At 38.9% G+C, this 21436-nt stretch overlaps 1 protein-coding gene across 2 annotated transcripts in view; it reads left to right on the forward strand.

Moving 5' to 3' along the window:
• TPRG1 (tumor protein p63 regulated 1) overlaps positions 1–21436 on the forward strand; it is a 138419-nt gene that overhangs the window by 7810 nt on the left and 109173 nt on the right. Inside the window, exon 2 of one of the 2 annotated variants that reach the window (XM_036017839.1) lies at positions 12121–12214. The exons of the other annotated variant lie outside the window; for it this stretch is intronic. The gene's annotated coding sequence lies outside the window, so the exon portion shown is untranslated. The remainder of the gene's footprint in view (positions 1–12120; positions 12215–21436) is intronic. 2 annotated transcript variants of the gene reach the window in all.

Raw genomic sequence — 21436 nt, forward strand, 5'->3', positions numbered from 1 at the left:
TCAATTGAGGATTAATTGGCATATTGTATTCTCTCCTTATCTAGGGGGAAGACATTCTAAGATCCCCAGGTACTCAGGGGATATCTGAAATCTATCTATCTATCTATCTATCTATCTATCTATCTATCTATCTATTATATATTATGTTTTTCCTAAGCATATAAACCTATAAAGTTTAATTTATAAATTAGGCACAGTAAGAGATTAAGGATAATATCAACAATAATAACTGATAATAAAATAAAACATTTATAACAATATTCTGTAGTAAGTATTCTGTGAATGGCTCTGGAGCTATTATTGAGTAATCCCTGCACAAAGGGATGATTCATGACCCAGGCAGGACAGAGCAGGACAGGACAATGTTTCATCACACTGCTGAGAATGCATGCAATTTAAAATTTATGCATTGTTTATTTCTGCAATTTTCTATTTCTATTTTTGGATTGTGGTTGACTATGGTAACTAAACTGCAGAAAGTAAAATTATGGGCATATTTTTGGGGGATATATGATATAATGATTTGATTTGATATTTGTTTATATTGCAAAATGATCACCACAGTACACCACAATAAGCCTAGTCGATATGCACTACGCATAGGTACAAATTTTATTTTTTATGTGCAGTGAGAACTTTTAGGAGCTACTCTCTTACCAAGTTTTAAATATGCAATACAGTATTATTAACTATGATCATCATGTTGTAAATTTCATTCCATGACTTACTTATTTTATCACTGGAAATTTGCACCTTTTGACTCCCTTCATCCATTTTCCCACCCCTCATCCCCTGCCTCTGGCAACCACCATTCTGTTCTCTGTATCTATAAGCTTGTTTTTTGTTTGTTTGTTTTGACTTTTTAGATTTCACATATGTATGGTCCTTGTTTTCTACTGAGACTTAAATTGCTGCAACATTTCTGGGAGTACCATGTATACCAATCTGACCATCTGTACCAAGAGCTGTACATTTACAAGGTCTTTGACCCAGTATTTGCATTTCTAGGAATTTGTACTGAGGCAAAAAATAAGGATGATGAATATTTTGCCCCACAAGGATCTTCAGTGGATAGTCAATGTAAAAAGGAAGCAGTGTGAATAACTGACAATAATGGATGAGTTAAATAAATATGAATGAGTGTTTAATGGAATCCTACACAGCCACTATACACTGTTGTAGGAAATTATTTACAGTGCGATGTAGCGCAGTGGCAGAAACAGGCTTGAGGTCCAAGAGACCTTTGATCAAGGTAGAGCTCTTATCACTTACAAATTGTGTGTCCTGGAGCAAATTTTCAACTTTTCTAAATTTTGGTGTCCTAATCTGTAAAATGAGACTAATTATGATATCTGGACCCTAGGGCTGTGGTGACCTTGAAATTAGCCAATGCAGTTACAGCCAGGCGTTCGGCACGCTGTGAGTTCTGAGTGAGGGCTTGTCTCCACTGTCAGTATCAGTGACCTCTGCAACATAAGTGTGAAAAGAAGCTTTTGAAATAATATTTACAGCACAACTTCATTTTTGAAGTAGAAAAATGATACCATCTACAGATAAATGTAGGAGTCTGAAAGAATATACATCAAAATTATTTACTTTCATTTTCTCCGCATGGTAGATTTTTAAAAATTAAATTAAAATTTTAAATTGTTCATTTTTTACTGTATTTTTTCCATTTCCAGTTATCCCCTTTATAACCTCTTCCGCCTCAACCCCCGCACCGTAGTCACCACACTGTTGTTCATCTCCATGACATTCTTTTTTTTTTGTTTGATCCCTCCACCTCACCGCTCCCCGCCACCCAGACCTGTCAGCCTGTTCTCTATTTATGAATCTGTCTCTAATTTTCCTTATTAGTTCAGATTTCTTTGTTAGATTCCAGCTATGAGTGAAATCATATGGTATTTGTTCTTCTCTGACTGGCTGACTGGTTAGCGAAGAGTTCTTTTCCTTCTTTTGCATTTAATGTACGGCCTACAACATAATTAGCAAAGTTAAATGTGTCCAAATAATCGTTAGCATCAATCCCTATACATGAACATCTGTCATTGTAGTTCTTTGTCTGCATTATCAGTTTTTCCCATTGTCAAGTCACAAAAACCTCGCTGTACCGTTGTTATCAAGGCCTTATATCCAGTGGTTGGCAGTAGTAGGCTAGTTACCTCCAGGTTCCCTTGCTCCCCTCCCCTTGTCCTTCTGTTGTAACATATGTGGTATACATCATAAACATTTATTAAGCATCTGTTCTGTTCACAACACTCAGTGTTGGCAGTGGGAGTGAAAGGCAAAGCAGCACAGAGGATGGTTTCTGACTTGGGATTGTTTATAGTACCCCTGCAGGGACAGGGCTTCTACTTATGTTGCATGTAATGCTTCATCTTATTGAGGAGGTCCTTATGGGTCAAGTGAGTTTTGGTGGCTAAGGAGAGCTTCCTTAAGGGGGAAGGACTGAACAATTAGGTGAAATTGAAAATCAAGTATTTCCATGGTCCGCAAGTATAGTGATCTCTGACTATGATGGAGCCCTTGCAAATTCCTTGTGATGCCATTACCTTTGATAAAGTTTCTTATACAATTGTCTCTTTACTCACTAGTGCTGGGGTCTTAGATTTTTATTCTTGTATTTAGGTTTTTATTCTTATACCCATAGCCCTAGGCTTATGACTGATATTCACTTGGTATCCTTTTTAAAAACATTATCGTAACAATTTTTCCCTCAATCATAAGTATAACATATGTTCAATGCAAAAAACATTGGAAAAAAATTTTAAATGTAAAAAAAGTAAAAGTCATCCATAAGCCAGTCATTCAGAGATAATCATAACATTTTGGTACATGTGCCTCCAGTGCATATGTGGGTGTTATTTTAATATAGTATTTTATAATCATTATTTCTACTTCATAATAACATATCTTTTTCAAGTCAATTAATATTTGTCTCCAGGATTATTTTCTGACATATTTTACAACCTCTCTGTCTCAGAGATAAACTTTTTTTCTTTTTCTTTTTTGTATTGTTGTTCAATTACAGTTGTCCCCATTATCCCCCCATTACTCTCCTCTACCCTACCCCCCCACCTCCCACATTCAATCCTACCCCCCATTGCCTTTGTCCATGGGTCTTATACGTTCCTGGATGACCATTCCCCTTCTTTTCTCCATTATCCCCCTCCACCCTCCCCCAGGTCACTGTCAGTTTGTTTTTTATTTCCATGTCTCTAGTTCTATCTTGCTCACTTGTTTGTTTGTTAATCAGGTTCCACTTACAGGTCTTCTTTTAACATTTTAACATGTTAATTTCTAGTATTTTTATTTGCTTATTTATATGTACTTTAGGTTTTGAAAATAAAACCATTGGGTACATGTCATTTAAGATCTTGTTTTTCACTTAGCATTATTTGTTACTTGTCTTCAAAAATATGATTTTTAGGCATTGCATTATATTCTACAATGGTTATGTACACACAGTATGGTACAATAAGTGCCTTTAAGTTTAAATATCTAATTTAGGATTGATGCTTAAGTTATTATACCCTCTACTAGGCTCTAAAATTCATCCAAGAAGCCCTATTTTTTTATTCATCTTTGAATTATAGTTGCACAGTCAATTAACAAAGACAGAACTATTCATTCTAGGTGAGATGAACTATAAATGGTAGTTTTCATGAGTGAAGGAATCTGGGAAGCCACAATGGGTCCCTTTCAGAGGCTGGAGAAGAAGCCACCATCCACAATGTTATGTTCGTTTGCATAGGAGGGAGAATTTTACTTTGCATGGACAGGTCTAGCTGGATGAAACCATATGCTGGGTTGGTCAGTCCTGTTTGAAGTACAGCTCTCATTGGTTGGTGGGAACAGCTGATAACAGAGAAGAAGTTCCTACTAGTTGTTTTTTTGTTTGGTGAATTCAAACACAGAGATGAACTAATACCTTGTTCTTTTAATTGATTTGTTATCCTTGTTGATCTTAAAGATGTAATTTTTAAATATTTGAGTACATATACCCAAAGACTAGAAAACTTATTTAATTTGGGATAAAAATAACTAAAATGAATATATTTTGTTTTGTTGTTTTTGGTATTTGACTTGCTTTGGAAGTGATCTCCTAGCTCTCCACTTTGATTTAGGATCGGGACTCCAGATCAGGCCCACATGGAGTCCTAGACTGGTAGAACTATAGGGAAACTTGGGGAATCAAGCAGTTCAGTACCCTCCTGGACCATGTAAAACAAACAAAGAAACAAACAAACAAACAAAGGAAATGACTTACATCTGAACCTAAATTTCCCGACTCCTACTACTTCAAGGCCTTCCCCACTATCGCAAGTTATCATACTCTATTCCTAATTATTTAAGTACCTCTAATATAGATTAAGTTGATTAGACTCCTCTAACTTTCCTTCTTCTCTAACCTTTAAAATTATGTTTTGAAATTCTATTATGTTGTAGGTATTTTGATAGTCCTTTAGATTCATGAGCTCCTCCAATTTTTATACTGTTCTGCAAGGTAAATGCTGGATCTACTACACATCTGAGAAAACCGAAGCTAAGGACTTATACATTGCTACCAACTTCAGACAGCTGGTAACTCATGGAGTCTGGATCAAAACCCAGGTCTCTCTGACTCGAAATGTTTCTCTACTGTGTCAGTCTAATTTCTGATACGGGAATTGATCACATAAAATGGATCAATTTATGTCATTACTTTTCCTCGTCCATTATCTTGTGGAAGGCTTGGTCTAATTCTCCAAACATTTGTGCCTTTGATTTGTAAGTGAGTGATCTTGACACATCACTCACAATGTTGTGTTTAAATCAAAAGTAAGGACATCATTTGCTATGAACTTCTGAGGGGAAAACTGGAACTTCTGTCAAATTACCCACTCTGTCCAGTCTGTCTGTAACTAGGGCTTTGTTCTCAGAGGATCTATTCATTGGAAGTGTGTTGGACTTTTCTCTTTAAGACAAGTATTTCCTACAGCTTTTTTCCTTATGCAATTTACATAATGAATGTATAACTTCTTGACTTATATATCAGTATCATAATTTCTTGTGATAAAAGTTACTCAAGAGGCACTATCTTACTCAATCTCTCAAAGCTTCTTTTGATTTTGATTTTTGGATGTAGCCTTTGCATATTGGTGGGCAGATAAAAGTCATTGCTCAGTAGCCCAACTTTCCACGTACAGGAAACAGTCTCCATCTGGGTGCAAATTGCAGTCTTTTTCTGACTCCGATTTTCAGAGAATTTCTGAAGGCCAAATATTGGTATATTTTCTATATGGAACAAAATTTATTCATTTTTTCCTTGATGATGGGTGCTGGAGCATGGGGAATCTAAAATGAAAATGTGAGTGCTTAAAAAAAACCTAAGTTTTCAAATGGAATAAATATAACTAATACTTTATTTCCTCATTTTATCATCTTTATAATATTTTTATTGTAAAAAATTAGAAAATATAATTAGGAAAAAACACTATGATCCTATTACCTCTCACTCCTTCACCCTCCCCCCCCACCAAAAAAACCCCACTGCTAACATTTTGGTGTCTATCCCTGTACATTTTCTTGTATACATATCAGTATTTTATTTTTTATAAAAATTAAGATCATGCTATCATGCACACATACATACACACACACCTTGGGTGTCTTTCTATTATATTTGTACAGTGTTAATTGTAATGGCTACATAATATTCTATCTAAAATACACATAGGTAGTTTATGTAATATAAATACATTTTTAAGAAGCATTGGGTTGGCCAAAAAGTTTATTTAGTTTTTTCCATACGATGGCTTTCATAGTGCTTAGTTGTCTTCAGCTTCACTCAAAATAATTTTGTTAGATCGTATTGTGACAGATGTCATTTAATAGATGTCACTGATTTATCAGTGTGCATTTAAAAAAACTTTTCAAAATTGGTGAATTTGTGTGCATCCATTTTAATATTGAAGATGGAAGAAAATTATGCAACATTTTCAGTGTATTCTGCTTTATTATTTCAAGAAAAGTAAAAATGCAACTGAAACACCAAAAATGATTTGTGCAGTGTATGGAGAGGGTGCTGTGACTGATTGAACATGTCAAAAGTGGTTTGTGAAGTTTCTTGGTACTATTGACATTTGGGCCAAATAATTATTTGCTGTGGGGCTGTCTTATTCATTGGAAGATGTTTAGCAGCACCCCTGACCTCTACCTACTAGAGGCCAATAGAGGGAGATAGCTGAAATACTCAAAATATCCAAATTAATAAAGTTATTGGTGAAAATGAAAAATGTGTCTTTTATTTTATGGAAAAAACTAAATGGACTTTTTGGCCAACCTAATAGTATGTATTGCTATTTTTAAAAGGGCATTAGCATAAAAGATGCACTTGGATTTGCCACTAGAAGATGATGAATTAAAAAGATAGCTAGCAATATCACTTATTTTAAATTAGCTCTTTATTTCATGTGTTAAAATATACTAACACAGCTTCTAATGATGTACTGGTTAATCCACTCTATCATGAAACTTAAATCTATATGTGGGTAACATTATTAGTGAACCAAAGTAATAATCTGAGAGATACCTATACAGGATATGATATTGAACTAGTGTTAGTAAGGTCTCTCTTACATTGAAGTTTCTACATCCAGTCACTCCCAACAGGAGAGTTGGTTTCAGTAACTCTCTAAAGCATTTTCTAAAAAGTTTATTTACTGTTTGTGCTTGGGTGGGAAAATTACAGATGCTCCATAGTCAAACATTACTGGCATTTGGAGCCTGACATTGTCTATTTAGGTGGGATAATATTAATTAGGAATAGTGCTGGGTAGTATAGATTGGCCCCAGCACATTGAGAAGGAAAGATAGTTAGCAGGGGATATATTTGGGAGACATGTCAACATTTCAGCAACCTCATTAAACACCATGGATTGTCACAGTTGAAGTTCTTTGATGCAGAGATACTGCCAAACAATAATGCTGTGGGCTAACATATGTTTGGTGACACATCTCAAAAAAGAAGCTCTAAGGAATGGTCACATTTACCCATTCACTTGAATGTCTCCATTCACAAATAGGACATATTATGTAAGCCACACATGTCCTTCCACAGCTTTTATATTCTGAAGGGATATTCTAGAGGCAGGAATTGACACAGGAAGGGTGTTTGCAGGTGACTTGAGCAGCATCACATTCTGGCCCTGTGGACTTCAGTTTCCATCTGGCCCCCTGGGCAAAGTGGAACAATTGCCCCCTGGGAAGATTTGACACATCCCTTGTCTAGACACATTGCTTCTCCTCATTATCACCACCCACATCTTTCTAGTAGTTTTGACCTCATCAAGACTGGAAAGAGCCTTCCTAAAAGCTTTGGGCAGGAGCACTTTCCCTTTGGTATCTTTCAGCCACTGCTGAGAACCTCTGCTCTAAGAGTATTTTATTGCCTCCTTCTACTATGATAATATACTAAAGGCTCTTCAAAAGATACAGGATCAAAGCACTCCATCATTTACAAAGTACTTACACAATCTTTTCATTTGATCTTCACAAAATCTTATGGAATAAGCAGGGCAGACACTGACATGCCTATTTTCACAGATAGAGAAGTTGACATGTATTATTGCAACATACGTAGGCACACTTAATATTGCATATGAAGATGGCATTATTGACCACACCTGATGACTGTTGTGATTGATCTTTTTGTGGCCCATACACCTACTCCTCTCTTGGTTGCTTTATGAGTGAAACTGTACATTTACTAATGAAACATTACCTCTCCCCCAGAAAGCCAGCATTGAGATACACATTCACATATCACAGGTAGCATTTTTAAAAAAATTTCTTAGTGTTTATACTCGCTACTCTAGCTAATGTTGCTTATTACTTTAACAGTAATTGCAGTGAGTCACACATAAGTAAATATGCATTTATCCTTACTTTAATATTCTGGTGTGATTTATGTACTTACGTGCAAATATGCTGTTTTCTTAGACACTAATTTTCTTGTTTTGTTTCCTTACTGAAATACAGAAAAAGAAAAGGCCTTTTGTTATAGATGCTATTGTCCCGCATCTGTCTTTCTTATCTAACAACCTTTGCAAGTTAATATAAACTTTTTAAAAACTTTTCATTCTTTGGTAACCTGAACTCTCCACTTTTTTTAAATCACCTCAGATGAATGTGAATGTCATTCTTAAAAAAGAACTGCTTTTATTTCTCCATAGTTATACTTTGGTCTCCATTATTTTCATGAGAAATATTCCTTTGCTCTAGTTCTCTTGCCTTTCTCCCTCCCTGGGTGAACTCTCTGGACTTATTTAAATCTTCTTAGCATCTTGTACAGCAGACTGTGAATTCCAGTTGTTAATATTCTTGACTAGGTGGAGTGGAAATGGGTCAAAGTTGCACTGGAATGATATTATCCTAACACTTTCTCCTATCTAGGTATTTTTCCCAATTCAGTGTCTTCTTTAACATTTATCATTTTAGGAGCTCAATGTTTATTTCATTATTAAAACACAAATTGCCCTTCAGTTATGGTGACCAATAAGGTGAGAACTAGGCAGTATCTGTTTTTGGAATTATTGGCTCCCTTTTCTGGTCTTATTTCATGCCTTCTAAGAGCCTGCTACTGCATATTTCTCTTTGGTTTCAGGATAAACCTCTCTCCTCTGTTCCCTTGATCCCTAGACCTGCTCTCTCTCAAAGGATCTCATATTTGTCACTTACTCCTTAGGGTAATGTCAGGCAGAAGTGAGTTTCTCCTTGTTCTTCCTGTCTCTAGTGGTGCAGGCACCTTCTGTGGCGTCACTGTGACTGATTCCACTGTGTTTCACAAAGGGTTAAGTATTTTGTGGGCATCTGAGAGGACAAATGAGGGCATGGTTACTTCCCACACAGAGTTTGCAGTCTACTCATGGAGACCAGTCAAAGGCAATGACTAAAGAACTGTGTGATAAAAGATAATGGTGTCTTGAGAACATAGAACAAATGCATTTCTAAATTGCTATTCATGTTAAGCTGTGGAAACTGGTGAATTTGAAGCCTGGTTTAGAAGAAAAGGTTTCAAATCTTCTCTTCTCAGGTCTGGTTCCACCACCTTTGAGGATAAAGATGTTTTAGGCTGTATCTCCTTTGCATTTTCTGTTATGAGTATTCCATGGAGTGTAGATATTTATTATTGATTCATTTGTCTAGCTATATATAATGCATTCTTTCTATGTGCTATACTTGGTGCTAAGGATATCACAATAAACAAAACTCTGTGTCTAACACCCAATCTTATGTGCTAGTCAAAAGATTGTGAAAGTTAAGGCAAGCTAACAGGTAGCTACAATATACCATATTTTAGCATGTATAATATGCACATTTTTGCCCAAATTTTTGAAAGAGAAAGATGTAGTGGGGGGGCTCAGCACACAGGGCCCCCCTGGCTGCCACGGATGAGAATAAATCTACCAAGACATGATTGCTTGAGGAGGAAAGGTGGCCAATCTCTTAAAGAAGAAGGGCTAAGACCTTTTTCCTCAATGGACTTTTATTGGGTTCATTTTGCACAGGAATACAGGTAAAGCTCATTAATCATTGTCAGGCAGTAAGGATCAAACAGTACATAGCATACAGAGAACTACAAGGGCTTATTCTGGTCTGTTAGCTAAAGGGCTACAAAACTTTGGGAAACAAACTCATATCCTGCTCTGACCCTTGTCAGAAAATTGAGAACATTCTAAACAAAGCAGGTTTCACAGGATTTTACATATTCTTTCTTAGGCCTGATTGCCCAGGGAACCCACCCTTTCTAGCACAGGGCAGCACCACCCTCTGTCATTGTTTCAGGTTTAAGTCAGGCAGGGGAAGTAAGGCAGCCAAGAGATTAGGAGACTTCTTAAAGACAGAATGAGGACTCAGGCTATTTCAAAGCTGAGGGGCAAGGTCCATCGCCCCCTTTTGCTATAGCCCCCCCAAGTCCTTCACTGGAGGCCCCCATGATCGTGCCTGTCTTAGATCACCCCTTCTTTGAGGATCTTACCTGTCATTGGCTAACCAATCGTGCATTGGGGGCCAGGCAGGGTGAAGTAAAAGGGGCAGAGGCAGTGCCCCTGCCAGGGAGATAAGCTTTGTCTCCTTAGTGGCTTGTGGTCTGAAGGTCACTCACTCAGCCTTAGCCATGGGGGGAGGTTACAGCTTCTGAAACCAGGCAGGGTGGTTCCCAACAAGGATGCACATTATGCATGGGTAGTACTAAATCTGTGTCTATATAAATGTTTTAAATTCTTTTATTTATGCTTATGCATTAAAAGTGTAACACTAGAAAGCAATAACAATATCTGTACGATAATCAATTTTGTTTCTAAATATAAATACATCAAAAATTGAATCAAAATGAAAGATTTTTCCCTGAAAGTTTGGGCCCAAAATATGGGCATGTATTATACAAGGGAGCACATTATACATGGCAAAATGTGGTAGTATGATAAATACTGTCATAAGGATAAGCATCATCTATAAGGAGAAAGAGTGGAAGCCAAGTAACTCATGAGACAAAGTTGGTCAGGGAAGCCTCTATCTGCTTTCTAAGCTGAGAGAAGGAAACTGAGTTATCAGGTACAGGAAATGAGATGGAGTATGGTGGATTTTTTGGAACTAAAGGTATAGTAGTATTGCTAAAATATAGATGGGAGAAGAAAAGGGAGAGAAGAGAAGGTAAGACATGAACCTTTCCAGGTTAGTAGGAATTTCTAGCAGGAAGGGCTTGCCTTCCATGCTCAGGAGTTCAGATTTTATTTAGAGTGCAGTGGGGATCTATTGAAGGTTAAGTGATCAGTGATGTGATCCAATTTATATTTTAAGAATATCAGTGTTTCTGCTGTGTGCACATAAATTTGAGAGAGTAATATTAGAAAGGAACCAGTTATAAGGTCTTTATAATTATCCTCAAGAAATGAGCTAAAGCTGTGGCAATAAGAATGGAACAAAGTAGAGACTCAAGTAGATAGTGAGGATCTAAAAGCTGTAGGACGAGGTACCTGCTTTTTGGTATTAGGCAAGAAGAGGGAATCAGGCAGGTCTCTAGCTGGAAACCTTGAAATTGGAATAAAAAGTGAAGCAAGTTCATGGGGGAGATAAGAAGATGGTAAGTTCATCTTTGGATATGATGAGCTAAAAGTAAATGTGGTAAGTAAACAAGATAACATGTCTAGTAGTCAGTTGTGCAGGTGAATTTGTGGCTTGGGAGAGGGATCTGGCTGCGAATAGCATATGGGAGTCACAGATCTATAGGTAATTGTTCAACAATGTGAATAAAAGAGATTGCTTAATGAAAGCATCCAGAGTGCTGCAATAAACATCAGCCTGTGAGAAACAGAGAGCCTGCATGAAGGAAAATCTAAGCCAGGAACATGGAAGTAGAAAATTGGGAATCTGCAATTCTGAGGAAAATAAGGAAACAAAAATTTCAAGAAGGATGATGTCAGCCATCCACAGTGCCAAAGAGATCAAGGAAAATGAAGAATGGAAAGTATCCATTGGATTCAGTCCCATGAGCTTTTCTGAGAATATTTCATAGATAAGCTGGCACTAAAAAGAAGATTTCTGTGGACTAAGGTTTGAATGAGATAAAATTAAGTTGAGACAGCAAGGGTGGATCATTTTTTGAGAAGTTTGGTCATGAAAAACAAGAGATCCAACCATCCCCTTGTGCTTTCTAAAATCGAATGGAATAAATGTGCTCTTTTCCTTCTGGAAAACTTGAAATATCTGAAAAGAGTAATCAGTGTTCTCCACATTTTCTCACTTCTGAACTGAATTTCTCTAGTTTTCTCTACAGTTGCTTAGGTGACAGTCAGCAGTCACTCACCATCCAAGGGATGACTTCTTTAGAACAGGGGACAGTCATCTCACAGGCCACAAGTCAAAATGACCAGTCAGATAATAGAAATAGGAGAAGAGGGATTTGAAAAACATCTGTTGATACCATGATCCAGAGGGAAAGTGAGATTTGTGTGAGCTTCAGGGCTGTGTCTTTGGGACAGCTTCTCAGAGCCCTGTTGTATGGAGACTGGAGAGAGCTAACCTCAGACTCCTGGAGAAGGAAGTCCACATGCAGAGCTGGTGTCTCTTGCTCCACAGGCTGGCTGAGACTTCAGAGGAATTTGAGGCAATAAGGACAGGAAAGAGAAGCCTAAAACTCTGGGCCTTCATTGGACTTGCTTTGTGACCTGAGGTAAGGCATTCCCCTACTCCCATCTGAACATCTGGTTTCTTATTTGTAATGTGAGAGTGTTGAGTTAGATGATATCCAAAATGCCTGGCAGCACTCTCTGATCCTATCCTGTGAAACCAACTGAATATTCACTTTGAGAAAAATAATCCTGTCAGGATGCCAGTAACATGGTATTTCTGGACTTATGTGATGGTTACATGGGTGTGTTTATTTTATGATACTTCACTGGTTGGCACATTTATGATTTTTTGAGTGCATGTTATACTTTAATAAAAATGTTTATAATAAAAATTTCTTTAAAATAATAAAGGATGTAGTTTTTATTTTTATTTTTGGAGGGGGATACTGTTATCAGCATTTGGATGAATGTCTTTCCCTAAATTTCATGAAATCTGTACCTGAGGAGTCACAGTTGGCCTAGCAGGAAACCCAGGCTGTGGTGTGACTTCCTGAAACAAAGCTCCTGGGCAGGAACATCTGGTTGTGGAATGTGTGCTGGTGCTCCTACTTGGCACCAGGACTAATGCTCGGTAGGTAGGCAGTAATCCCTGCTGGACAGAATCCACACACTCACCTGGGCTGTCTCCATACCTGGGAAAGAGGCTTGTTCTAATGTCTCAGTATTGTCACCACCTAGTCTCTGACTCAACAGATTCAAACCCAGGGATCCAGTTTACTTTGGAGACAGAAGAATGGTAACAGCTGCAGTCAGCATTGTTGGCTTGGGTTGGTTCTTTGATTTTTCTGCTCCTTTCCTTTTCACTTGTTCATGGAGAAAATATATGAGTGCTCACAGACCCTGAAAGTACTTCATCAGGACTAACATCTTTATCCTGGACACAGTTCCTTCCATTTCCCTTCCCTTCCCTTCCCTTCCCTTCCCTTCCCTTCCCTTCCCTTCCCTTCCCTTCCCTTCCCTTCCCTTCCCCTTTCTCTCTCTCTCTCCCTCTCCCTCTCCCCCCTTGGAGGGCAGTGGGGAGGTTGGCGATTTAATCTTAATTCATCTCCTCCCCCAAATGCCACCACTTTTTTGTCTGTTCCCTGCCAATTGCAAGTAGGACACTTGTGTTGCTGCCTGTGATGACTCACCACACTGATGCCGGCCTTACAGGTTGGCTTTCTTCTGTTGTACTTTTTAGATACATCTCCAGCCAGCTCTCTCCTGACTCAACCATCCTGATACAAGGTTATATTAATAGCTACCTCCAGGAATTATCTTGGGGGAGACTACACTTATTTTGGATGTTGAAGGACAGAACCTGAGAGACTTGGATATGTGGATGAAATTGATATTATTTCAAATACTAAACAAAGACATAAAAAAGAATTTATTACCCTGGAAAAGAGAGAGAAAAGGGTGGTGCAAAGTTGGACTGCACACAGTGTGACTCACCTCTGCATGATATCTCTGAAACATTAAAGAAGCTGTTGATCTTATGATAGTCTTGAGGCAATTAGGATCCATATGGTGTGAGCCCAGCCTCTGTGTTTGGACTGACTGTGAAGGAACTGTCCCAGCAGGGATGGAGGGTGACAGAAGACAAAAAGGAATGCAGCAGAGGTGTGAGGAGGATTTCACTTTCTCCCTCTTACAGAGCAGAGGTTTAAGCAACTGATACCAGCTCTTGAAGGGATGGGGGTTCGAGGTGGGCAGGAGACATCTCAGTGACACACACCACATTACCTTCAGCTTCAGAACACACCCTCCTCTTCATGTCTCACACCTTCACCTGGAATGTCCTTACCCATCCTCTAACATGCACTCCGATTTGAGGTGCCTTTCTCCATACCTCTTCATCTCCACACTCTCAACGCCCACTCTACCCTGTTACTCTCATCTTCTGTTTCCACTGTGTTTTCTGCGTGTTCTCTCCTACCATGTCTCTATCATGTAGGTCTGCAATTATCGCCTCGCTTCCATTGCCTTTACAAGACTATGCACTTCAACAGTTGTGTGTGTTTCGGTGTGAGTGTAAGTGTGTGTGTGCGTACAGAAGATGTTTCCATTCAAGCCTCACACAGAGCTTCATTACTCAGTCCGTAAGCATTACTGAGCACTCATGTCTGAGATATGAGGTAATGTGCAAACAACAAAGGATCAGACATGAACCTTGCCCTTCAGATCTCAGACTTGACAGAGAGAGGAGCAGGGCATCCCTTTGTTTGTTTGAGAACTTGTCCTGAGTGCCTAGTCTGTGCCATGCCCATGCCAAGTACTGGCTATAAACATGAGTGTGGCACAGTATCTGATCCAGAGTTGCTTGTGGCCCAGAGCAAAGACAGGAAAGCAAATGCTGATTATAGACCAGCATGACAAAGCTACAGGAGTCATGGACTCAAAGGCTCTTATAACCCTGACAGGGTGAGCAGTAGAAATGTTCATGGAATTGGGTAAGAGATTTAATCTCAGGGAGTTACCAGGGACCTGTAGTCTCACAAGATTCTCTAGTCAATATTCTTGTCTCTATTCATTCTTTTTTTCATATATATTTTTAGGAAAATGATTCTAAAAAGTAACATCATGTGTGAGGATCTCAGCTAACCTCTAATTTATTCCCTTCTTCCATGTAGGTATAGTTTGGGGCTCTAGCATGTCTCTGGCCCTGGCCTCACCTGGGTGAGGTGCTCAGCACACTGTTATTGATGTGCCTAGTAGCTCTGATCAAGGTGGATTTTCATTCTGTTAGCAAAAAGTCAGAAGCCAAACACCGCAGAATCTTCACAATGGATGTTCAGATTTGTGACTACCATCACAATTCTCTTCCTCTGACACCACAGCCTTTGAATCACAAGGGAACCATTGGGTCAGTAGGAGTCACATAATGAAGAGGAGATGAGGAAACACAATATGAGCAACCTCTGCAGGCTTAGATCTAGAATACTCTGGGCACTGAAGAAAAATTAATCAAATCTAATGGAATGATTGAGTTGGAAGAAGACTTTGGAATAATTTAGTTCAACAGCTTTTAAATATCAATATATTTCACCCCTACCCTCCATGGAAGCTTCAGAAGATGTCCAGAAACAGATAAATGGGTCTCTATTGATTAAAATGAGTTAGTCATTTCTCGGAGTATAATTTGCAAACCATAAAGCCTGGCCCTTCATTTTGTAGATGAGGGGCCTGCAGTGCAGAGGAGGGAAGCCCCTTGCCCAGGGTGATCCACTAAGTGCAGGAGTGGGGATCCACATTTATTTATCCTGGCCCTATAGTCTCACCCCGCTCCTTGCTGCATTGAAGCACTAACATCAGAACAGAGGGCCCTGCTGAGAGGGGAGAAGCTGGGAGGGAAGAGGCCCTCCATCAATTTCACTTTCCCCTGGACACAGAGCAGCCCTGCCGGCTTGTTATCACTAACGTACAAAATGTGAAATTGTGATGAATTGTTTGCCAATTTTCTTATCTCAACTGGCACAAAGGAGGGCTTGTCGGAGAGTTTTGAGGTGTTAGAGTATTGTTGTCTTTCCACTGCACATCCCATAACTGTTTGCACAGATACTCAGGAAGGCTGCACACATAAATTCACATAAATTACTTTCACAAAATGTCAAAATTAAAAGTGGATTTTTATTTTGGGGATATGCTTGGAGAATGTTAACCCCTTCAAATGGATAGAGATGACATCATCAGAAAAACCCAGTTGAAATATTTGAATATAACACAATGCACAGGAACTAACTCCCACACTCCCTCCTCCGCCCAGCGCTACCCCACCTGCAAGAGTGTAGCAATTCTTGTTAACAAGCCATAGACTTTCCCAAGCTCTCAGTCTACCCACAAGTATTTCTCTGGAGATAATATATTTAATCCTGTGGTGGCCATAACTTCATTCTTTATTGTCTTTAATTAAATTTTATGTGACCAAACTGAAAGTTCAAAGGAGACACATAACCCATCTCAGTCTCAGTCCCCTCATTTACAAAATGTGGAGGTTAGAATACATGAATGCTTTCTAACTGGGAATTCTGTCTTCCCAAGGAGCCAGAGAGGTAGCAAGAGGACCCCGAAGTAGTTGTTAATATACCAAAAGCTTTGTGAAAATCATGCATACCTATGAGAGGATTGCAGAGGACAAACAAACCTCATGGAGACTTGGGGAGACATCAGGAGACACACTGGGCTAGTAAAGAAAGCAAAGGAGACCTGACTATGCAAGGTTGCCAGAGAGAGAGGGAGAGGGAGAGGGAGAGGGAGAGGGAGAGACAGAGAGAGGGAGAGGGAGAGAGAGAGAGAATCCAAGGACTTATTAAAACTAGATGGAAAAAGGAGGAAGTAGTGCTGAAGAAATGGAGAACAGCAGGGCCCTAGAGAAGAGGCTTATTATGAAACAGCCCGAGTTTCACCAGTATCTCTGTATAATGTCAGTCCTATTTCCTTGATTGAAACTGCGATACTTTTTGTGTCCAAGCTGTTTATTATAAACTCTTGTGAGGTGAGAAAACATCCCCAAGCTCCCCCTTTCTTTGCCTCTGGCTGGAATTGTGGCCACTTAGTGTGGGCAGCTACTCCTTTCAACCTGCTTAGAAGATCTCAGGGTAGTTATTTATCCTCTACCCTGGGGGACAAATATTTATTTGAGGTCAATTATACTGAGTCTGTCTTTGATTTTGAGAAAGCAAAAATCATTATCTTAAGATTGCACAGCTTGTCTACAGCACAGACATCTAGTACAGAGTGGAACAGAATTCTCCAAAATAGAAATTGCAAAGTCTCGGAGTAGGGGAAATCTTTAGCTCTAATGGTCTCAGATAAAACCCCACAATGGAATATTAAGCAGGGGATGTGAATTATACTCTGGATTCAAGTCAGGGCTACTTTATGACTCCCATGTACCCAGACTCTTTCGCCTTTGTCCACCTTTTCACCATAATAATATCAATACCAAAATGTCTATTTATATAACTTTACTTTTAAAGATTTTATTTTATTTTTAGGCAGAGGAGAAGATAAGGAGAGAGAGAGAGAGAGAAGCATCATTTTGTGGTTGCTTCTCGTGCACTCCTTACTGGGGACCTGCCCCAAGGCCCAGGCATATACCCTGGCTAGGAATCAAACCAGTGACCCTGTGGTTCACAGGTCAGTGCTCAGTCCTCTGAACCACACCAACCAGGGCACATTTCTAGAACTTTAAATGGCTCAATATTTTATTTTATTTGTTTTCAGGAAAGATTTAGTAGATATTGGGTGCCCCAGAAATTTCCCTTTTTTTCTGATATGAGAAAAAATTAAAAAATTTTTTCAACCCTAAGATTTAAATTTTTCTCTTCTGATTTTAAAATAAATTAAAACATTTTCCAAGCTCCTAAATGCTTTTGGACCTCAGACTCTGCCCTCCACTGTGCCACATTGGTAAGTGTTCTGGTCCCAGGTGAAGGAAAAAGCTTCAGCCTGTGGCACAGAGCAAAAGGCTGTTGAGGCAGGGATGAGCCTCAATCCCAGAGCAAAGCAAACACCTGAGTGGAGCCGACATTTGGCAAAGGTGTCTTCAGTTTACCAATGCATGAGCTTGATGACTACATATCTGCTTTTCTTCTAAATTTTACAATAAGAAACAGCGAACTAGAGTTTGAGTCTGGTTTCATTTTCAATTCTATTTAGTTGTGTGAACTTGGGCAAGTCCTTCACCTCAGTGTTATAAAATGTGCAAAATGAACCAAGTTGAACTAGACATTAATTGTCTAGCTATAGTTTATGCCCTATATGCTTCTTAAGTATTGCTGGAAAAAAGTCACGGAGAGAAATATGAAAGCATGCATAAAGGGAGGAGGTATAATTAGGTCAGGGTCCAGAAGTAAGTTATTTACTGCAATATGATATTGAATTTAGCTCTGAATTTGTTGGCAGCTGAGGAATATAGAATTCTTGTCTGATCAAAGGAAGTGTAGCACTTCCTTAGGTATTTATTTGGGACTTTTTTGAAGAAGGTCATTGAGAAGATGTGACCTGGGCAAATAGAGGCCCCTCACCCCCTTCTCAGTCTTTGGAATGACATTCTGCCCACTGTTCCCACAGTGGGAGCTGTTTTCAAGGACGAGACTTTGAGAGAGCAATGTGTTATCGAGGACATCTGGATGGTGGATGTGCCTGAACCCAGTCCAGGCCTCTTAACAGTTTATACGAACTGTTAAGATTCCAGCAGGTGGGTGGAGAAATCTACTCATTTTGTAGCCTCACAAGACAAGCCTCCTATATAAGTTCCCTTGCTGGTAAACCCCATCACCTACCAATCTAGAGTGGTCTGCCCCTTTTTCGATCTCTCTTTGACCTCCATGTAGGGCCGTTCTCAGATTTCACTCAGGAAGCTTCTGAGTTTCTGACCTAACACATTTATTCATACATTTTATTTTTTATTACAAAAGCAGCACAAATATATTTTAATTTTTTTAAAAGCAAACATTCACTTACAGTCCAACTACCTCAATAAATCTCAACATTTCCCTTCTAGTGTTTACCACTGTAAAAATTATTCAAATCATCATTACCAGAGGAGCCTTTTTTTTCATCCAAGAAGACACATCTTTACCCCCATGCTGCAGCACCTGCCCACATTATTTTAAGCATCTGCACAATATCAGTTGGATAGATTTAGTAATTTCTCGGCTGTTAGGAGTTTAGTTGGTTTCCAATTTTTCATTACCACCCACAATATTATAGTCTTTTCTTTCTTTAGGAAAATTTTCATTATACAAATTCTCTGGAATGAGAAAATTCAGTGAAAAAGTGTGGTTTTTGCCATTGATATGTTTTTAGTATTTGAATGTATGTAGTCTATTTGCACAGCAATAGAAGGGCACGTTTTATGGAATTGGGAATAAACATTGTCTGGGCAGGTGGTGATGAGGAATGGAGTGGGCTGCTCAGGCCCATGTTGCTCCCCTGCTATGGGGGAGGTTGTTGACGCAGTTACATGGCCTTGAAAAGATGTCCCCATGACTGGAATAGAGCTGGAATCATTTTGGATTGAAGGGACCAGGTTCAACTTTCCCACTAGCCATGACTGTAAGAATTTAACTGGAGCTGAATTTCCTCCTTTCCTGGATCTCAGACAGCTCAGTCTCAAAGTGCTCTGCTCCCCTTCAACTGTTTCCAGCGAAGACAGCCCGAGGGAAAGGAAGTGGTGCTAATTAAATCCTCCCTCTGTTTTCCAGGCACAGGAGTCTTTCGCAGATGTCTGTTGTTAGGCCTGTGTTCACAGAGTGCAGCAAATACAGAAGCAGGCTTTCCTTCCCCAAAGGCACAAACCTTCCTTCACAGGTTATAGGGAACTCTAGAAATGCACTTCCTTCCAACACCCATTCGTGCAGAGGTGGCAGACCTGCACAAATACATCGAGTAGCTGCCAGGGAGGCCATGTCTCACTAATTTCTCTCTCAGTTTATTTTCCTTCTCCTTTTCCTTATTCCTCTTCCTCTCCATCTCTTCCTCCCCACCTCCTTTTCTTCCCCTTCTTCCTCTTCTCTCTCATTCTCTCTCTCACACACCCACACACATACACATGAATACATTTTTTTTCTACTTTGTGTGTGCTTTGTATATCTCAAAAGCCTGTTCTACCCAATGTCTGTCTTTTGTACAACTAACATAAATAAAATTACCCAAAAATCCAGCAAACATCCTCCTGTTGTAAAATAGCATACATCATGGTGGGCAAGCTAGGCTTAAAACGTTTGGGAGCCCTGGGTGGTAGTCTAGGTGCTGCCATAATTATCCAAGTGTTTCTGAAATTATCCAACCCTGTGCTCCCAGAGACATGGAGATGAAATTATCCTCCAGTGCTGGCTGGGTGTATCAGAGGAGATAACCTCTGATGTTACCTGCAGAGAGTTTTTCACTCATGAGTTTTAGCTGTGTTTTCTCCTACCTTCAAACCCCTCAGGATGACTATATCCACAATTGTCTGAGATAATCTCAGTGTTCTCCCATAATAATGGCATAATTGTCTTTTTAGATGTTGTACATATTCTTTTAAAAATATTTATTTATTTTTAGAGAGAGGGAAAGGGAGGGAGAGAGTGAGAGAAATATCAATGTACGGTTGCCTTTTGCACACCCCTACTGGGGACATGGCGCAGACCAGGTATGTGCCCCAACTGGGAATCAAACCAGTAACCCTTTGGTCTGCAGGCCAGCATTTAATCCACTGAGCCACACCAGCCAGGGCCATACTGGCATAATTATTAATAGCATTCTTTTTATCCTCAAAAGTGTCTGGGTTTAGGCAACAAATTATATGGTCATACTATTTTCATCTTTCTGGAATACTCTAATTAATTCCAATTTCAAGAATGTAAACTTGTTGGGAATAAGGGCTGTTCCTCATTTTTCTGGTATTTCACAAGAACCAAGGAAATCACATTTATCTGATTAAGAATACCGAGGCACCCCTGAGAACAGGATGACACTCCCAGTTGTGTGGTGAAGCTGGTATGAGACTCTCCTTCCATGTGGCATTAGTAGTGGTGTGCTTACTATAGGGATGACTATGTGGCCTCAAGGGGAAAATGGAGACCTGATTTAGGCACACGTTTACTAGGCTAGCAGGTGCCTTTTGTTTTGTTTTGTGTTGCTTTGTATTTACAAAACAAAGATAAATTTATTGTGTTTTTATTTACTTTAGGTCCTATACAGGGATGGGCAAAAGTAGTTTTATAGTTAGTTCTTCTATTATTTTTAATTACTGTATTATTTATTTGTCTTTTCCCATACAAACAATTGTAAACCTAGTTTTGCCCATCCCTGTATTATCATTTTAAACACTAAAGACTTATCAAAACAGAAAATAAAAATTATTCATAACCCTATCATCGAGAGATAATCATTGTTAATATTTCATTTTATTTTTTTAGACTTTCTAACCTCCCTTATATCATACATGTGTGTGTACCCAAGTATTCTCTCTTTCTTAGTTTCTTTCTTTTTTTAGTTCTCTCTCTCTTTCTTGCTCTCTGAATTATTTTACTTATTTGAATATCATTATTCATAATATTTTATGTCTTACTTTTCTCATTAACAATATATTTTGGGCATCTTTCCATCACAAAAGTATATGCTTACATTTTCAATGACTACATTGTATTTTACTGCATGGTATGATGTATCTTATTCCCTACCAATAGTACTTAGTCTCACTATAATTTTTTTTCAGTATTAGATACAGTGTTGTGTGTGCACATAATGTTGCTATTGTAAATAATATTTTGCTATTAGACCTAAAGTTGTAT

The sequence above is a fragment of the Phyllostomus discolor genome, chromosome 2 (assembly GCF_004126475.2).
Source record: "Phyllostomus discolor isolate MPI-MPIP mPhyDis1 chromosome 2, mPhyDis1.pri.v3, whole genome shotgun sequence".
NCBI classification, from domain to species: Eukaryota; Metazoa; Chordata; class Mammalia; order Chiroptera; family Phyllostomidae; genus Phyllostomus; species Phyllostomus discolor.